The following is a 7,984-nucleotide window of genomic DNA, read 5'->3' on the forward strand; positions in this document are numbered from 1 at the left end:
TGTTTTCTAAATGAATTGAGCAACAGACACCTTATTTCCCTTGTTATTTGACAGGGAGTGTGGACATAGTTCTAAGATATATGCTGTGCAGTTCATCAAGGTCCTCAGTGGGTCTGAACCCCAGCTACCCATAGTGACAACTTAATTGATAACATCCTGTATTGTCTTGTTTCATTTCCCTGACTTGTCTCCACACTCCCTTCTTAGTGTTTCCTGAGACCATTGGCCAGGTAGACAATTTATATACAAATCCCTTTACTCAGGATCACATTCTGGGACAACAGACTTGGTCAGCTGCCAATGTGCAAACTACCTTTCTGGTAGTGTGCTAAGTATTTGATATGTTTAATTTCAATAGCTCTTCAAGACAACTTTAGGATGTATTTTCTGTATTTTCCCATGTGTTATAGAAAAGAAATTGTGACTCCAAGAAGTAACTAGACCAAGATCACACAGAAAGTTCTAATTGTGGAGCCAGTATTCCAAAGAAGACAATCTGACTCTAACACTTAATGGCCTTAATGTCAACTTAAATGTCCATGTTTTAGAAGCATAGTTGGTTTTTTTTTTCCAGCAATTAAGTAGCTACATTAACTTAAACTGATCTCTTCAGGTACCACTATGTCATCTATCCATGAATATTTTCAAAATAAGATTTCTATTCAGTTTGCTTAGGTTTAAGAACAATTCTGGCCTCTGGCTGGGCATGGTGGCACATGTCTTTAATCCTAGCACTTGAGCAAATCGTATGTTTCACAAAATTTAAGTAGAGTCAAAATAAATGAATAAAGTTTGACTGCCTTTAGAAATTTGTGAAAGTAGACCTATCTATAAGTTATGAGTGTAAATCAAACTTCATTTTGGAATATGGGGTCAATGAAAGGTGGTTAAAAGCAAAAGGAATTTTATTTTTATGAAAAACAGAAAATAAAGAATAAATAGTGGGAGCTAAAACTCCAGAAGACAGTTGAAGAAGTTCTGAATTATAACTCCCGTGATTTCTTCATGTGCAACAAAGGATAAATCAATTAATGAGACCTAAGGTGAAGTGTTATGAATCTGCAGAGAAAGCAAGCTGACAGCTTGATTGGCATATTGAAAGAGAGGAGGAGAATGAATGGAAAATTCATCATACAAAGTTTATGATTGCCTTTTTAACCTCAGAAATGAGCAAAAGTGAGGAAAGAAAAAATAAATGCTTTTAACTTTAAAATAAATGACTAAGAACTATGGATCTGACTTCTGGAAATAAAAAGAGTTGGTTAAATGATGTGAAATTTTATTGGTAGAAGAATGAGACTTAACCACGGGATAGAATATCCGTAATGAAAAACTCATCTATTTCTAATTTTTCCATTTTTCCCCACTTGAGGTATCCATTAACACCCAAGTACTATGAGAACTTCCATGAGCCCAACAGAAACATGTTTGCTGGTGTCCTGAGCTCCAGGGCAAGCTGTTATGGAAGCCTTCAGGTCCTTGTTTTCTATTTCCTTGTGGACTGCCCTCTGTTTTCCTTTGCTCCAACTCATTGTTTTCCCTTCTTTTCTTTCCCCTTTGTCTCTTGTCTTATCCCTTTCTTGTCTCCTGGGTTTCTCTTTTATCTGCCTCAGTTTGCCCCTTTTCTCGCTGTCCTCCCACTGGCTTCATCTTGCAGAATCTGAAAATCTTCCATTTTTCCCCCTAAACTTTTAGACTTTAATGCAAGCATGGGACTTTCTCCCCAGCCAAACACAGATGTGGAAATTTTTGTGGAGTTGTTGATGACTGAAGCCTTTTCAGGTGACCAACTTCTGGGGTAAGTTACTAGTGATCTACTTTTTTCCCATGAATCAAGGGAACCATGAGTTCAAGGAACTACCTGAAGGAGACAAAAGAAACTTCAATGAAATTTGGCAAATAGATAACTGGCACAAAGGTCAACAAGATCACATGGGATCATGTAGCAGGCAGGGAGCTTTGGAATATATATGGGATCCAGAACAATTTTAGATACTCATCCACTAAGGCTGGGTCTTAGCCAAATGCTTCAATAGAAACCTGCTTTCATCTCCATTACCACACATACAACTATGTGCATGACTGTCATTGGCAGTAGCTGTTGGTGACATTTTCTATGCACTAAAAAACTCTAAAATATCGTGTATATATATATATATATATATATATATATATGTATATATATATATATATATAATTCATTTTTTGAAGATATGGTCTCACTCCATGTCTTAGGCTGGTCTTGAACTCATGATTCTTCTGTCTCTGCCTCTGCCTCCTAAGTGTTGGAACCATAGGCTTATACCACTATACCTGGATTTCAAAATATATTTTATTGAATTTATTTATTAATGCTTTGTAATTTTATACTTTTGTGATTCTGAGGATGGAATTCATGACCTTGTGCATGCTAGTCCAGCATTCTACCACTGAGCTATGTTCCTGGCCCCTAAAATATATTTTAAAGCCTCCCCAAGGTGTTGTCACATTTCCTCAATTCTTCTATTTGGATTTTTTTCTCCTTTCCTTCCTGCCTACCACTCATCGCAACTAGGTGGTGGATTTGCATTAAAAGGAATTTTCACAATATTAATGTGCTATTAAATAAGCATAATGAAAGTACATTGCTCTATAGTAAATTACTAATATAATCTCATTTCCATTTGTGAATTTCTTAAAAACATGGTTAAGTTTTCAGCAATGGTAAGCTAATGACACATTAAAAATAAAACAGGAACCATTTATCTGAAGTATCAACAATATTATTATTATTATTATTATTATTATTATATGTTTTAAAAGGTCTTCATTTATTTAAGACATAATTATAGAATAACTCTAACCTACACAGAGACTTATTTTTTTAAAGCATACATTACATTTTCTCACTGATACCTGTATTTAAGCAGTGGTCGCTGGATTTTTGAAGGCAGGAAGCACTATATCATTATTGTGTGTGTGTCCTTTGAACAAATTTGGCCCATAGGGCATTGACCTTCTAAAATCAAAACCAACAGAGCCCACATCAATGAATCGATAGTGTTAGATCTAATCTCTCCTCTTTTGCCCTAGATTCATGTTGTTGAGGTTATGTGAACTTAAGATAAAAGGGAGTATGATGAAAATAACTGGGCTAGCTGGAAACAAAACCACCTGGAAATGGAGGAGAACAGAGCACAGCAGCTAAACAGCACCATTCTTTCTGGTGAGACCTCTGCAGGTTATGAGCCCAATATGGAATGAGTTGGTGATTAACTGTTGATTACGTAAGAAAATTAAATGTGTAGGTTATTTAAGAAATAAGTTTTTAAAAGTGTTTTCTACCTAGTATTATTGTCTTGTTACATTTTTCTTTGGCTGCTGATAAAAAAAATCATCTTATTTTATCCTGGAGACAGTCTGAAGTGAAGGTCACACGGCTTCTTGGGTTGTGCTATGAAAGGAAAGATCCACAGGTGAAGTGGTTTCTACAAGAATATTCACCAATAGAAAACCAAAGTGGTAACAATCATTAGTATTTATATAATGCCACATCACTGTAGCCGGAGTTTTCTCCAGTCCTGCCTGACCTATGGGCAGGACAAATCTCTCTCATCCACCAGTCCTGCAGCCGCTCAAACCCAACTGAGTAAACACACAGAGACTTACATTATTTACAAACTGTATGGCTGTGGCAGGCTTCTTGTTATCTAGTTCTTCTATCTTAAATTTACCCATTTCTATTAATCTGTAAGTTGCCACGTGGCTCGTGGCTTACCGGTATCTTAACATCTTCTCTGGCTGGCAGTGGCTCCTGACTCACCCTTCCACTTCCCAGAATTCTCCTCTCTCCTTGTCCCGCCTATACTTCCTGCCTGGCTACTGGCCAATCAGTGTTTTATTTATACAGAGTGATATCCACAGCACAACACTTAGATATTTCATTTATATTATGTAGTCCTCAACCCTGGGAGGTAGGAAAAGTATAATTACCATCCACAGTTTATAGGGAAAAATAAGAAGAAAAAGAAATAGGAAGAAAGAGAGAAAGAGAGAAAAAGAGAGAGGGAGAGAATATCCTTAATTACTAAATCTGAAATTAAAAATGATTCCAAATTAATGTTCAAGTGTCAATCAGATGCTATAAGTGGAAGATTCCATATGGCGAACCTATTTATACAAAAATGTTTTTAAAACAATATATAAAATTGCCTTTAGGTTATGTGTACAAGGTACAAATTCATGTCTAGTATTTGATCACATCCATAAAATACCCCATTATGTATATGCAAATATTCCAAAATTTAAAAATTCTAAAATCTAAAATGTATCTTGCCTCAGACTTTTCAGATAAGGGATACTCAATCTGTAATGTGAGTTTATTTTTCAATTATTATGTAGACATTTAAATTTCACATTAATACAAATTCCAGTTACATCTTACCTTATTGTCACAATTAACTTTCCTCAATGTTACTGATAGAGATGTTGCAAATTAGCCTGACGCATTTTATATATGAAGCAACATCTACCAAGAGTGTCATCTAAACCAGAGATTTGGGACATACTTACATCATCTGGTGGTTACCAATCTTGTGGAGATCAGACCATTTCCAATTTATTGTCTCATTTCCATTCTATTTTGATCATGATAATATTTTGAAAGAGGAGTTCTGGCCACTAAAATATGAATTTATCTGTATTAATTTGCTCATTCTTCCACTGATCAAATATGTATTGAAAAATATGACTTGGTAGTACACACCTGTAACCTCCGCACTTGGGAGGCAGCTTCAGCTACATAGTGAGTTCCAGGTCAGCCTTGGGTATATATTGAGACCCTAACACTTTTTCTTTAATGTGTTAAGCACATCGCTAATATGTCAAGAATTATCTGAACCATAGGAAACTAAGAGTCGATTTGAAGTGGTCCTAAGTTACAAGAATCTAAACAAAATTCCCAATGGAGGAAATCAGTTATAAAGTATTTATGGGCAGTTTGAATGTTAAGAATTTAGTTTCTCTCAAGACAAACTGTTTTTTGGTAGCAGCGATGGTTTCTTTATTATTTAAAAACCTTTTCAATTTATATGAGCCAAAAAAGCTATTTTTTAATTTGAAAAACTTATATTCAGTGAATTCCAACTGCAGCACATTAAAAACTGACCAGAGAAGTCAGTTCATATGAGATGTTCAGCTCTGCCCTGAGATGTTCTGATCTTAATTCTCAGAGAGGACTGGTGAATTTGACCTTCTTCTTGACAATTTTCTTATTCCCCCTAACCCAGCAGTTCTCAACCTAAGGGTCACAATCCCTGTGGTCAAACCCTCTGTCTCCAAAAATATTTACATTATGATTCAGTAGCAAAATTACACTTAATGAAGTAGCAACAAGAATAGTTTTGTGGTTGGGGTCACAACAACATGAGAAACGGTATTAAAGGGTCTCAGCATTATGAAAGTTGAGAATCACTGCCCTAACCCCATACATTCAAATAATTAGTTTGAGAGGTTCATATCATTCTCAGAAAGGTTTCCAAGGAAGTGTCCTTTAACTATGGGCCCTGGAGGTCTAGTCATGTCCTTTAAGGGAATGGGGAGGGCCCTGATTGGTAGAAGGAATAAAGAGTTAGTTCAAATGCTTTGAATACTATCAGTTGGTTGATCAATGAATAACTCCTTTATGTTCACAATGACTTTTTTTTTTTTTTTTTTTTTTTTTTTTTTTTTTTTTTTTTGGTTTTTCGAGACAGGGTTTCTCTGTGTAGCTTTGCGCCTTTCCTGGAACTCACTTGGTAGCCCAGGCTGGCCTCGAACTCACAGCGATCCGCCTGGCTCTGCCTCCCGAGTGCTGGGATTAAAGGCGTGCGCCACCACCGCCCGGCCACAATGACTTTTACATCTTTGCTTTTTTCTCTTTTATTGCTGTGCTGATGGTGGAGATGGAATCCAGGGCCTTTCCTCCAACAGTGAACTCTGAGTCCTCGGTCCTCCATGTGTTTTCTGAACATATGTGCAATTTGCCATTGTTGGAGGGATAAACAGTCTGCCCTGCAGCCAGGATCTGTCTGTCCTTTTTTTTTTTTTTTGCACTTGTTTATGAGCCTCAGATGACAAGGACTTCATAGTCTACCACCTCTTCCCTTTTCAGCTTTACATATAAGTTACTTGTAACAAATGTTCATTTTATTGAATTAAGTGAAGAGGAGTTTTAAAAATTAGAAATGTATGTGCTCTTCTGTTTCAGGAATTGCTTGGAACTGCCTGAGGATGATTTGCCTCCATTAGGGAGTAATAAACAGAGGACCCTTAGGAAAGGTTCTTTCTACCCTCCAAAGAAGCAAATGGAAAAATGCTGCTTTAAAGGCTTCCTCCCCACTTTACATTCTTCTCTTGGGCCTACTTTAACCACAAACTCTTGCTTTTGTAAATGCCTTTGTGCCAAATTCATAAAGAGCAGCTAATTTACTGAACCCATATTTTCATAAACTTATTTTTCTCTTGTGTCTAAGTCATTTCTCTTGCACTCAAATAGAAGATGTTCATTGACAGAATGAGCCCATTGTAAAGGTTTTCAGTTAGGCTTCTGCATAGGTTTCCTGTGCTGAATTTTGAGCATTAAACACACACTGACACACACAGCCACAACATCTGAAAAAAAAATGCCCATGTGTACCATCCCATCACACTGCTCAAAAACACGGAAGAAAATGAGTTAAATAAAAACACGCAGCAGTGAATGTGTCTGCTGGGAATGCTTTCTTGTGTTTTCCATTATCACAGCTAAACATTAAGTCAGCCCCTTAACTTTATTTTAATGTATTTAAGCAATAACCATCAAGGCACAGGGCATTCTCTGGGAATTAATGAGAAGCAAGAAAACTTGATGGTCTAAAGTCGAACCAAGGACCATTAACCTCAGCTGGCTATTAATTCCCCAGGAAATGGCCAGCACTGAGCTTGGTGTTCTGATTTATAAACCCTTTATATACGAAGAAAAGAACTATATATATTCCCCCTACTGTGCCTTCATTTCACAGAGTGCTCTGGGAAAGCAGGGAGGTGAATCACAGTGCTGTTGCCACATCAAGCTTTTTCTACAAAATTAAAAGTAATTACCAAAATGAAGGCTTTGGTCTATGACTAGACGCACGTAAAAGCTTCTGTATTGCTCTCATCTTCCTTTTCTCCAAATTAAAGGAAGGGAGTAATTGAAGCACCTTCCCAGGACATTGTTAATGAGATCCAGCACATGTGTAGGGGAGTGCCTGAATTTAGTGTGCTCCAGTTTTCAAACACATAATGCCCAGATCATGGTTTAGAACATTTCTAGTACCCCCAAAGCCTTCCTTGCTTCCTTTCCCAGGCAGCACCTCAACAAAGGAAATCACAATTCTGCCTGAGGTGCCATAGTGTTTTGCCTTTTCACAAATGTCCTATGAATGGAATCACAGTGTATATTCTTTTGTGCTATTTTTCTCTCCACTCAACATTATGTATATAAGAAATGCACTAAGTGTTTTTTAAAGTCAAGCATGAAAGCCTGATTGTCTAGATTTTGTTCTCCCTGAGAACCAAACATTCATGGGTCTTAACACACCAAAGGCCAACAACACCAATGGGCCTGGGATGTAGCTCAGTGGTAGAGCATGTGTATAACACGTACAAAGCTGTGGAGTCAATCTCTAGCACCAAAAATCAAACAAACAAAATAGTCTATCTGTGGTAAACTGCATATACAGGGCTAGGAATGCAGCTTATTGGAAGAGTGCTTACTTATCATGCATAAGTTCCTAGCTTTGCTCATCAATAACTCAAGAATATCTTAATTGTTCATAAATAAGCATTATAAAAATATAGTTGAAGCATCTTAACCCTCTCTCCCCCGTCCCATCTTGAAAGGAACTATTATCAAGTGCTACTGTAATAGATTCTTTATCTCTTTTCATTCTCACAATACTCCATAAATGTAGGTATTATTTCTTAGTGTGACCATGGAGAAACT

General features: G+C 36.8%; 1 long non-coding RNA gene across 1 annotated transcript; it reads left to right on the plus strand.

The window, feature by feature from the left end:
- The first annotated feature begins 1,386 nt into the window (after positions 1–1,386).
- LOC128114280 (uncharacterized) lies at positions 1,387–6,485 on the plus strand. The gene is made up of 4 exons (XR_008219738.1): positions 1,387–1,475; positions 1,696–1,798; positions 3,073–3,205; positions 6,227–6,485. It is a non-coding gene; the product is annotated as an uncharacterized LOC128114280 (long non-coding RNA).
- The last annotated feature ends 1,499 nt before the right edge of the window (positions 6,486–7,984 follow it).

This window comes from Peromyscus californicus, unplaced genomic scaffold (assembly GCF_007827085.1).
Source record: "Peromyscus californicus insignis strain IS unplaced genomic scaffold, ASM782708v3 Scaffold_10__1_contigs__length_136768540, whole genome shotgun sequence".
NCBI classification, from domain to species: domain Eukaryota; kingdom Metazoa; phylum Chordata; class Mammalia; order Rodentia; family Cricetidae; genus Peromyscus; species Peromyscus californicus.